Source organism: Argiope bruennichi, chromosome 6 (genome assembly GCF_947563725.1).
Source record: "Argiope bruennichi chromosome 6, qqArgBrue1.1, whole genome shotgun sequence".
NCBI lineage: Eukaryota > Metazoa > Arthropoda > Arachnida > Araneae > Araneidae > Argiope > Argiope bruennichi.
Window position 1 is genome coordinate 76,777,773 of NC_079156.1, and position 12,666 is coordinate 76,790,438.

A 12,666-nucleotide genomic window follows, 5' to 3' on the forward strand; every position below is an offset into this window, starting at 1 on the left:
CTTTTCATTCTTCATTTAAAAATATCAGTAAGAATTCAAAAGTGTTGTTATCTAGTTTCGTAAATGCGTAGAATGTTTTCAAAAATATGAAGGAATTTGTTTTTAATTGAGAAAAAGAAATGTTTAAGTGGTTTGAAGTTCAATTTTTTTTATAAAAATCGCTTCCTATTCTTTTAAATTCTTGGCTTAACTTAATCTTAAATTCTTCATTAGATAGTTTATTGAAGAACTGGCTTTTTTATTATTGCTTCTAAATACTCTTTTATTTGTTGAAACTGTTAAATAAATGTGATGTATTGCAGCTATTAGGATTGATAGACTAGAATAGCATCCTATTATTTTATTTCTTGATTCAGATTTTCCAATTGACAGATTATGAAAGATTTCTGTAACTATCCGGTCTAGACTACTCTATTTTCTGCTCTCTGGTCAACGAAAAGAGATTCAGATTGCGACACGAGACATCAATCCTTCATATGAATCTCTGACCATCTCGTCAGTAACTCTTTCAACCAGAAACTTATTTAGTCATTTGTAAGCTTGTACCCGTCGCTGAGTCAATTATCGTCATAACAACGGCCCGCCTCATGGTCTCTCTTAGACGAATTTCCTCTGCCACAACCACCCGAAATAGAGGCTATTGCGCTTAGCTTTCTTGATACTACGACAGTTATTGCATCTAGATCTCTAATGCCAAGACGGCTATAAAACCTGGTCCTCCTGATCGACCGTAACCACCATATCACCTATTGCCTGCAGTCTATCGACGACCGATTACCCTACAATACCTAGTCGACGGTGGCTTGTATTCTGCCGAATGACAATTCTTCAACACCGAAAGATCCCCGAAAGAGAAAGCATTCCTGAACTCAATTACTAGCCTTCAAATTTCCGAAATTTACTTTGTAATAAAGGTTGCTTTTGCCATAGCAGCAATATCCAATCATTCTCAGTCGATAGTTACAGATGTTGATGAGAATGCACTTTGTGCCGCTGACAAAAGAAATGTTTCACCAAAAGCACAAGTAAGTGTGCCGTAAACAGATGTCTCTAAAAGCAGAAAGTGTATATCGCTAAAATTTTGGCATTGATACGTCTATACTCGAGGAAGAAATGAGTTTCGCCAGCGAATCGTCCATATCATCGCCTTGCGAGAGTGAGAGAGAGTACACCATAACCGATGGGTATAGAGAGATAATTCGACGAGACGAAAAAATTAAATTACTTGAAAAGACCTGCAGCAGCAAAATAAATACATTAGCCATTTCTTTCGCGTAGACATGACCAGCTCGAACCTGCTCTGTAAGAAAAGAGCCAAGTGGATACAAAGCCATGACGTCTGCTCACTGAAATAAAACCCCTCTACATTCAAAGAGAAAAATGCACGTCGCCGTGCGAAGTGTTTGTTAACGGCTTGAAATGGCTGGCGATCAGTGGTTATAACCAAAAGTCTGTCACATATCCCTTAGATATCCCCAGACACTCAAAACGAGCTTCAATCTGCTAAGCTGTAACAACAAGTCTCTACTTATTCAGGAAAAAATGCCAAGTGGATGCAGAGTCATCCCGTCTATGAATCATTTGCATCAATCTCCCGTTACCATATTGTAGTAACCAAAGGGTCTGGTCATGAGATCGTTCGTTGTAAAAGGCAATGCCTTTTCCATAAGCATGTCGAAACATTAAAAAATTGGAGCGACAGTTCTTATCGAAACAAGAATTTTGGTTCTAGGGGCTCTTTACTTTTAAGAAAGCAGGCACGGCAACGTTTCGTCATTTCAACTCGAGCTTTGGTGTAAAACACCTATCTTTATTTGCGAGGGATTTTTGCCCCGATACAGATCGAAGTGTTGGCCTTAACGATACTCGACAAACATTACGTGCGTGGTGTTCATTCTCGACGCTCACGTCTCGCGGTTCAAACTGACTCCGCCATGGTGCTTCGATGAAGTGGACGCACGTCAGGCTGCAAGATAATTTCGAGAGGGTTTTCAAAAAGGTGACTTGGCAAAACCCAGTGTTCCGGCACTACGAGCTGTAGATACAGTACAAAAAGCACTTTCGACACTTCAAACAAAGATGTGTGACTGAGCTTTTGCTGAAATGAGAGGCACGAGCTTCTAGTCCAGCATATTTCATCTCTGGAAACATCTTTTGTCACTGTGAGGAGTGCACATCTATCACATCAAAAACGTGCCCATGCTGTTTTACCACTATAACAACAACGGCAGGCACAAGTACTAAAAAAACCCTTCGAGGTCGGAGGCATGAGCGTTTTACTCTGATTATTAGTTTATTTACATTTGATACGTGTTGCTGCCGAGAGATTTCTATAGTAACCGAAGGTCCCACGTATTTGCTATTGACAGCTCTAAAGACTCCGAGAATGATGGATGAAGCATGCGCCACGAAACTCGGCGGTGAGTACAAGCTCCTAAGTGAAGACGATGAGCTGACTATGATAGAGTACCCCTTGGAAATTAAAAATTGATTCGACGAAACAAAGATACCTGGAAAGAACTAGTAGCCTTCGACTGTATCACCACAGAACTCTTCCATCGAGATTACGTGCAACTCAACTTTGATTCGCAACATTACGGATTTCCAGTTTTTACAATCTCCATGCACTGAATACCGGCAAATACGTCGAAGATTTGATTTATGCAGATGACGGTTCGAGGCACGAGAATAAATTTTTCCAAAATAAATAAATAAATTAAACTATTGTGCCCTGCTGTAAAAATATACCAACGAGATCTTTGGATGATGCAAATAAACTATTGCGCGCATCGACTGATTTGTGTGTACAGCAAATACAGGTCGACGAGGTTTATGGATGTTGTAAACAATAAGTTGATTCTATAAAGATAAAAAAGAATGGTTTTTAAGCACAGAACAATTTTTATATATAAAACTGAAAAGGGTCCTGAAACTTTTTTTCAAGCAGCTCCAAAGAATAAGAGACTCTAGGTACTTTGAAATTTGCTATTAAATTGTCTTTTAAATTTGATATTAAAAATTTGAAAAGCACGAATATAAAGAACAGATTTTTTTGCCAATTTTGTTTAGTGTAAATGAAATTAAAAATCAAAAATTTTTAACATCGCGAATAAACAAACTCTTAAAGTAAACACGACCTATATGCCCATGAAGTCTTTGGATAATTTTGAAAAAATTGTAAAGCGATTTTTTTAGGAATTCATCTCGAAACAGAAGAGGTACTGGTGCTCACAGTTTGAGCGACTATTGCTCAATTCGCTACATTGATGTTATTCAATTTTCAGAATGTCAAATAATATCGAATGTATATCCTAAAAATGTTGGTAAGAATTTTGTTCTAATAGCATAAATTCCAATAGCACACAATGCTGAATCAATGTAAATGTAAAATTCTTGTTACATAGATTAATATTGGTTTCTAATATTGTATAATATAATATTTCCTGTATTCACTAAATTATTTCCCAAGTCTATAAAAATTCCTAAAGTATGAAGAGAGAATTATTTGGCTTTTTAGGCTAACGCTTGTTATTTAACTTAAGTTCTGTTAATGTTTTTCACTCACTACCAGAATTGAACCTGGGACCATTTGAATTGCGAGGAATGTCTCATTCCACTGACGCAACAAGACTATAATGGCGGCTGTTGATAATAGTAATTGAGTGTTTGGTTTGGAAGGGATATGCACTTCTATATCGAATTTTGGATTGTTGCTTTAATTTAATAACTATTTTAAAATATCGATATAAGAATGTGATTTGAAGTAAAAAAAAAAGCAATTTCGTTTGTAATTAAGATTTCCTATTAGAAATGATTATGGAAATTAAGTATAATAACTTTCAAATGTATGGGAAATCAAACAATGATTTTATTTCTAATACTACTTATTTAAATTAAAACATTTTCTTTTAATTTATAAGAATTAAAAATACTATATTAAGAAAAAGATAAAAAATAAAGTTTCTTATAAAATCTGCTCCCCAAAATCTTCGATAGTTTGTTTAAATATAAAAATTTTGGCTTGTTTTATGTATGATAAAAATTGGACGAAGAATTTTTCAAAAACAATGATTTAATACTGATTAATTATTTTTATTTTTATTCTTTTAATTCCCTTTATTTACTTTTCTTTCACTTTCTAACTTTAATTTATTTTACTTTAAGTAAGTCAATCTAAAAACATGTTAAAAAAAGTGTATACACTTACAGTAAAAATTTAAAAATGAAGAATAACCTGTTACACCGTTATTGATTCACAGTAATATCAGCACAAAGTTAATTAACGCAGATAAATATAGACTTTACAATGTTGATTTCACAGTAATGTTCAGAGTTGTGCAATGTAGAATTTTTAATATAATTAGCACAAAAATGAGCAATATTATACAATATTCATTAAATAAAAAAATTATACTAGTTAATATTTTGGAACAAAACCTCGAATTAAATGAATTATTAAGCAACAGTTAATATTTTTGTTGCAGAATTTTATTATGTCAATTTTTTAAAGAAATATCAGGGCCTTTTGAATATTTTTACATATTTTACAATACTGTTTATATGAAATGTTTATATACAATACTGTTTATACAATGCTGTTTATATGTATTCCTCTGTATTCATAATATTATTTTATATTTTCCAAATATATTACAATATTGTGGTGATGCTGGGGATAGGATCTTAATTTTCTGCTTTATATTTTTAATTTTATTCGCCAAGCAATATCATTATCTCAAAGGAAGATAAATGTTTAAAATCATTTTTAGTTGTTTCTTTTTCTACTTTAGTGGTACTGATTTTACTGTCATGGGCAGTGCTGTCGATACTACACATTTGAAATAAAAATATATAATTAATTTAGTAAATAATTAAATTCGTTATTTTTAAATTAATGAATGCTACTTCATATTTCGGAGCTGGTTCGAGGGCACCCTGCAATTATTTACATGAATATTAGTTACTATCTATAGTCCTTTAACGTCGACATGAAGTTGATCCTTTGATTTCACCTATTTGGAACCACTATTTTTTGTTTCTTATTGAAAAAAATTTTCTTCTTCCGACAATTCTTTTTGAGGAATAGCCTCTCGTAAAGAAATTCTTTCTTTTGCTCTTTTTTTTCTAAATAAAAATAAAAGTTATATTTAAATTCATTTGATTCTGATTGGTGGTGTAAGATTCTCGTTGAATCAGCGGGACACCGTAATTTTGACTCTGTTTTGATCTGTGGATACAATTATCCGGACTCGTTTCCAAAGGATAGCTTCTGTTTATTAATAGTAGCCAAGGTCCAAGATAAAGTTAATTTTCCTGGCGTGCTTGTCAAATCGGTGAATTTTTTCGTTTTTAACTCCCAATTTTTAATGATTATATTTTGCAATTATATTTATGGTGATACCGCGTAAAAATTTTCTGATTAAATTGTGTGTATAAAATTACTAAACAGTTTGTAGGTTTTGATGCATTTTTTACACTCGGTGTTTACTTTACTTTCGGCTTTTAAAGTTATTGTAAATATTGAGGTCAGCATATAGAATTTTGATTTAAAATTATTATTTATTGTAATTTTTTAACTTTTTTTTAATTATAACGAAAAATTTGCTTGGATAACTAATATAATATAATCGTTTAGTATTTATGTGCTTGGGAATGAAAAAGATTGCCAAAATATATTTTATGCATATAAATATATTTAAAAATATATATATAATAATTGATTCTGCTGTTTCAATCATTTTAGTACACTTTGCAATTAAATACTTTACCCTATCAACCGCTAATAAAATGGAACGTTTCATCACCTAGAAAGTTATATAAACAACTAAAACACAGCAAATTCTTATGGTTTAATATGATTTTATTTATTCATTAACAAGTATAGTGCAGTAAGGCTTTACACACATACTTTATACATAATCCATACATTAAAATGTGAAATTGAGTTTTAATTTTCCTAGAAATAATATCAGTTACCCATAGCTCAAAAGTATAAGATCCATCTTCAACATTTGTATACTTCTTCCTTGTCTAATTTGAAGAAAAATAAAGCATAAAAATTAACTACTGAAATTTAAAAAAAGGTTAAACTTTCTAAATATAAAATTATTAAGCTTATAAAATGTTTTAAAATACAATTATATAAATTTATAATAACTGAATTTTAGAACTTTTAGACACTACTAACAAATTATTTTGTTTGATTCAAGCTTTCTATAAAATACTAATTGTATTGTTTAAGAAGTATGTATTTATTGATATTAATTTATTTTACAGAAATAATCAACTTAGCAACAATTGAAAACAGGATCAATAAACTTTTTTCAAGTTGAATGCTATTAATGTAAGTTATCTTATTCTTTCTGGCTCTCTCACTTTTTCATTCAAATTTATTTTAAATGATCAGCATATACATATTTTATAGATATATTATAAAACAAATTAGCTCAAGCTGTCTTATTTTTAGAATCAAAATATTTTCAAATTTAACTATTTATAACTTATAATTTTTATGCATTGTTTTTACCAGTTTTTTGCTAACTCTTAAATATGTTTGTCTTTTTTCCATTAGACCAACATCAAGAATTATCCAAATATATGTAATTAGATTATACATCCTAATTTCAAATTTGTCAAAATAAATGTTTTTGTTGTATTTCATTTTTTTATTTGAGGTATTTTGATCTAGTAGCAGTTTAATGAAATAATATCTATCACTTTTATAACACCATTTTAGTTTATAATTTTATTTTAAAACAATCCATGTTGAATTATGAAGAAAATTTTGTTTAATTTATTTCATATTTATTGATATTTCTTCAGATAGCATTATTCCAAGCAGCTATCGAAACATCTATCTCTTGATGATTCCTAAATGCTAATTCTTCTAAGTGCATTTTAAGTTTGTGACATGTATATTAAATAAATAAATGATAAAAAATATATCATGAATATCCATTTTTTTAAAACTCTTTAATTATAAGGTTGAGTTACTTTCATTACATCTCCCACTTGAATTAAGATCCTGTGTTTCCAAGAAAGCTGTGCTACTTCAAAAATCACAGGAAGAATCATTGCTTCTTCTAGCTGTGCAACAGAACTATAGACAGTTAAGGACAAAGTACATAGATTGTTTGTTATCATCAGTTCAGATGGTGATTTTTAAAATACTACGAGTTAATTATACTCCTCATTTGCAATAGGGGGTATTGTGGGTAGTCAATCTGTTTCCTTGCTCCCATTCAACGTAATGTAAGAAGATTGAGAAGTTTGATTGAATTTTCATCTTGGTTCTGTGTCTTCTGGATCTTAAATGCTATTTTGTTTAGAATAACATAATTTGTTAATTTCATTTTTTCCCCCTTCAAAAATTGTAAGGCTTTTCCTTCTTTTCGATTTTAAGAATTTGAATTTCATTTAATATACTATTGTGTGAGTTTTAATTTTCCACTTTATTTACATACTATTTTTATATATAAATCTATCCATTATATTAATTTATCAATCCATTATATTGCTTTATCAAATACTCCCCCCCCCCCAATGTCCATGAAAATTATTTCAATCAACAAAATAGAATATCATTTTTGCAATTAAAAATTATAGTATGACATTATATAGTTATAATTATTGCAAATTTTCTTTCGTTTTAATTATGCTTAATTTTGTTGAAAATGTATTGCTAATTATAATAATAATAATAATAAAAAAAACTTGTATGTGTTGGCACTTAACTACTCATTCTACTTAACTTAAAGCTACTAAAAATGACACATATATGATTTGAAAGGTGGAATATGCTCTGTGGAGCAATTATTTAATTTTAGCTGGATTTTTTTTTGATAATTTAAAAAATATTATAACACAAAAATAAATTTTACATCATTTTAAAATTAATTTTTTTTTCAATTATACTAATTTAGTTATTGTAATTTTGTGTGTGCGTACATGTAGATCTATTGTGTCTAAAATTTATGCAGATATTAAATGTTAACTGACCCTGACTGTGTATGTGAGGGTTTTGTTTACTGCTCTGTGATGTTATTCTGATACCTACCTGCTGATAACAATGTCATATATTTCTTTGTAATGCTCTCTACATGTAATTTGTTCCAGTGAAATATATATGTAGAATTGCATGCATTTCGTATTCCAAAAACCCAAAGCATAAGTTGGCATTGAGGATTTATTTGTAAGAATGCACATGCTTTAGTTTTTCGATTATTGAATAAGCTGATTTTGATTTCCACTTGCTGATTCCTGACACTTCTTTTGATTGAACCTCGGATAATTTGAAAGTTCTTCTTTGACAATATTATTTACCCCTAAATCATTAATCATATTTTCTCACCATAACTTCTTAAATTGAAAATGAAAAGAAGAGGAAATATTTAGCTGAATGTATAAATATTTGTATTGTGCCATTCATAGCATTTGCTGTAAATTGCGCATATGATAACATATAAATATTGTCTTGCATGATGTTTTGAGAGTTGGTTATATGATAAAACAATATTAGATTAGTTATTTAAAGAAGGTGAAGCTTGGTGGTGTAGTTGTAGTGCTTCGCTCTCCCAGCGCACAGGTCCTAGGTTTGATCATTGGGCTGGGCAAGGTCGACTCGGCCTTTCATGCTTTCAGTGGGTCGATAAACTCAGGACCAAGCATGCTTGGGAACTAAACATTGGAGGTTCTGCATTAGACTGACCACCTAATCGGGATATATACCTCACACTCCAAGACCCTCGGTCAAGAAAGCCGATATGGGCACTGTAGGCCTTGACCCCCTTTGGGCTGTCATGCTATGAGTTTAATTTTCTTTATATTCGAAGATGATAGCACTGATCTTGAAAAATATCACAGATAGTATTGGCTATGAAAAATGGTATTGAAGTGACAAATGACACACATTATGTTAAAAAGAAATGTAGATTTACCTCTAAGAAATGTAATTTTTGTTCAGAAATTGGACTTGTTTAAAGGAATGTTTTGCTGTGTAAAAAAAGCAAAAGCAAATAAGCTTGATAAATAGTTAAAAAATGAAATTCCATTATTCATATTTAATTCTAGGGACTCTAAATTATCCAAGGAAAAATCCAGTTCATCATCTACATAACCTCCAACATTGGCTCCAAATCTTTAGTAGTATTCTTTACAGATGGATGTATTGCATTTAATGTACTATCAATAAATTATTGAAGAATAGATACTTCTAAAGAATTTTATTTAAATAAAAAAATATTTTTGAACATTATACAAAATTATTTAACAAAAAAAAAAGTGAAATTATTATTAAAGTTATTAAGAGAAATAATTAAAAAAATTACATAATACGATTTTGTTATTCAAACAAATTTGTTAGACATTTACAATTTTGTAAAATTAAATAGCAAATACTTTTTCTTTTTTTAAAGTCGTCATTGCTCAGTTTAACATTATAACAAATGCATTTTTGTTATGAGAAACAACTCCTGTGCTTTTGTATCCATGCTGGAACAAGATTCTGTTTGTTATTTTTAATTATGCTAAAAGTCTTTTTTCTTACCAGCACTGCTGAGAGCAAAGATTCAGGAAGTGAACATTATTTGCAGTTTTTCACTATACATCCATAATTTCATAGTTTTCACCTAATTTCTGTACCTCTGGTGGGTAGGCTTCTGTAATGATTGATTTAAAGATGAAGGAAAACGTTTGTTGCATGGAATTAGATACAGAGGGAATGATGTAATAAGTGTGAAGAACTTCAAGCTAACAAATTCATACAATTAATATTGTTTTTAAAACTTATATGGATGACTTGTTGATGCTTGTAAAGTATATTAAAAAGTTTTTCTACTTAATAAGTAAAAAATTCACTCTAATAACAGATTTTAAACCTTTGGTAGCAAAACAACAATTGCAATATTAATATATTTTAGATTATTATGTTATAGATTTCAAAATGGAATGATTGTAAAGTTATTGTATACTATGCAGAATCTCTAATCATGGAAACGCGGACTTTGTTTTCCAAAAATTTCAAAAGAACTGGAAATAAAAGATAATATTACAATAATCCAGATAATAAAAATTGAAACATTGGCTTAAACAGAAAGTTGTGATAGGAGATAGAAGAAGATGAGGAAATGAATCAACTTTTAAAAGATTTACAGTAAAGTTACAAGTATAGGAAAGCCCTTGTAAAATATGCTTATGTAAAGGAAGAATGTTTAACTGGGTTTCCTTCCCAGATTATGTATAGACAAGGAATTTTCCTTCCAAAAAAACATCAGAAAAATATTCTGGCCATGATAAAGATATTCACAGCAATCAAATTTGTGTTAAATGTGCCAAACACAAAACTGATCCTGGAAAAGTTAAGGTTCATTTTGTGGAATATCCTAGTATATCCTGAAAATGTACAATAAATATAAACAAATACAAACAAATATGAAAAAAATAAAACAGTGTGTCAAATTAGAAACATTCCATGATTTGTAGAAAACGTGAATATCTACTATGAATACAAATCTCTAGCATCAATGAATTTCGTAAAAAATTGTAATTAAAATTCTTCAAAAGACTCAATAGATACAGCAATATTGTTATAAAAATTGAAACTTGTGAATCTAAACATCCTATAAAAATCAAAAGACCAAAGTTCCTGTTTGTGGCAAGTCTTTTGACAACTTGCTCAGCATCAAATGAATATGGTTATGTGACTCAAATTTTGTAAATTAGCTTCACAATGTAAAACTAATTTTTCTTCATTTTATTTTTCACGTTAAATTTTTAATTAAACTTTTATGATTACTATGCGCTTTTATATATTCAAGGTATCTACATTTTGTTATGTAATTGTATTCGTAAGCCCCCCCCCCTAAATCATTAGCAATATCTAGAGATTAAGAATTTTGAATTCAAATACTCCATTAAACCTCTTGCACATCAGCTTGTTACCTCTTTAAAGCAAATGCTAAAAACTCTTTAATTAGGTACATTCTTCATATGATACTAAAAATCTTCAAATGCTACAACTGTTCCTAGTTCAACTATGTTATTCATAAAAAGAGATACTCAAAATTAAAATAGATTTACTTGAATAATAAAATTGAAGATGCAAGACAGAATACAAATAGGTGTATTTGAATTCTGAAATTGGAAATCTGATTCCAGAGATCAGATATCTGAAAGTTTGCCAAACTATAACTCAAAATAGAAGTTTGTTAAAATTATGAGTAGGAATGGCACTTTCCAGTACTCTATCAAAGTTCAAAGAGAATAATTTATTTTTTTCTGAGTGCTATACTACAGGTGTTCAGACAGACATTTGAAATCTTTAGTATGCTGAAACAACTGAAACTCCCTGTCATTCTGAAATATAGAAGAGAGTTTTTTACCCTATGCTGATAATGTCATCTGTTGATGTTCTGGTTCAAGATTTATCGCTATCATCTATTGAGCTAAATAATTGTTTCATAGTGAGCTCACCAATTTCAGCAAGCCTAAGGCAAAGTTTTAAACTTTCTTAGTCAGTCAATCTCTCAAGAGATTATCTTTAAGAAAAGAGAAGGGCTGAAACTTATACAGAGATTATCTCTGTAAAAGAACTGAGTATGCATGAGATTAACAAGAGTTTTGTTTACTTTGTGTTCCAAGATGTTAAAAAGGATGCATACTTGCTGATTATGATATCTTTGTTAACTTGCAAATTTATATTTTAATGCCAAGTAAGATATGGATGTTATTAAATAGATCTTGTATTTCAAGAATTCATAACACATTATCTCAAAAATTGAACCATTTGTTAGTATAGAAAGTATTGAGAATTAAACGAGAATGTTAAATATGAGTAGTTATTTTAAAGTGTTAGAAATAGTAATTATGAATTAAGGAATTTCAAACTATGCAAAGTATTTGTTATGAATAGATCATAAATTAATATGAAACTATTATTGAGACTATAATTCATAAAAATAATTCATATTTTTATTCCTGGAAATATATAGGAAGCCATTTTGAAAGTAATGAAAGGAAAGAACATTAAACAGGTCAAAGGGCGAGGTAGTTTGGAATCCTAAATTTAAAATTTCATTGGTTGAACCAAATATTGCCTCTTTGAGGCCTAGTTCTAAAAAGCTAACCCATTAGTGGAAGCTGAATGAATTCCATCAATATTTAAGCTTTCTAGCTGTAATCCAATTGTTAGTAATAATATCTAATAAATTCTGATTAAATCCAAACTTAAAAAGGGACATCTGCTTGTTGATAATTATTACACATTGTGACACATATGAATTACATATTTGAATGTTATTGTTAAAAGTTTAAAAGGGCTTTTAAAATTCATTTAAATATTTTATGAATATTTTAAAAACATATCTAATCGTTCCAAACTTGATTTTTTTAATTCCAATTTCTGTTAACTGCTGTCTTTAAGATTATATTATTTTTATTGACTTTTGAAAAGTAATCATAAATTTAAAATTGGTAAATAAGTCTAAACATTGAGGATTATTCAATCATATTGTAAGTAATTCTATTTAAACTTATTCAGTAATTTGTAGCCAAATATTTGACGTCAAAATGACTTTATTTATTTTTTTAGCCTAAAAATATTTAAGAATTTGAAAGAGAAAAAAAAAGTCATGTTTTATTTTCTGTGACCTGATATTGCACTATAGATTC

The 12,666-nt window shown here is 29.6% G+C and overlaps 1 protein-coding gene across 5 annotated transcripts in view; it reads left to right on the top strand.

Moving 5' to 3' along the window:
- The first annotated feature begins 5,248 nt into the window (after window positions 1-5,248).
- LOC129972904 (uncharacterized) overlaps window positions 5,249-12,666 on the top strand; it is a 29,771-nt gene continuing 22,353 nt past the window's right edge. For 4 of the 5 annotated variants that reach the window (XR_008784912.1, XM_056087213.1, XM_056087216.1 and 1 more), the window contains exons 1-2: window positions 5,249-5,333; window positions 6,277-6,343. The gene's annotated coding sequence lies outside the window, so the exon portion shown is untranslated. Of the gene's footprint in view, window positions 5,334-5,388; window positions 5,526-6,276; window positions 6,344-12,666 lie in introns of those variants that run through there. The other variant, XM_056087214.1, reaches the window with a different exon arrangement.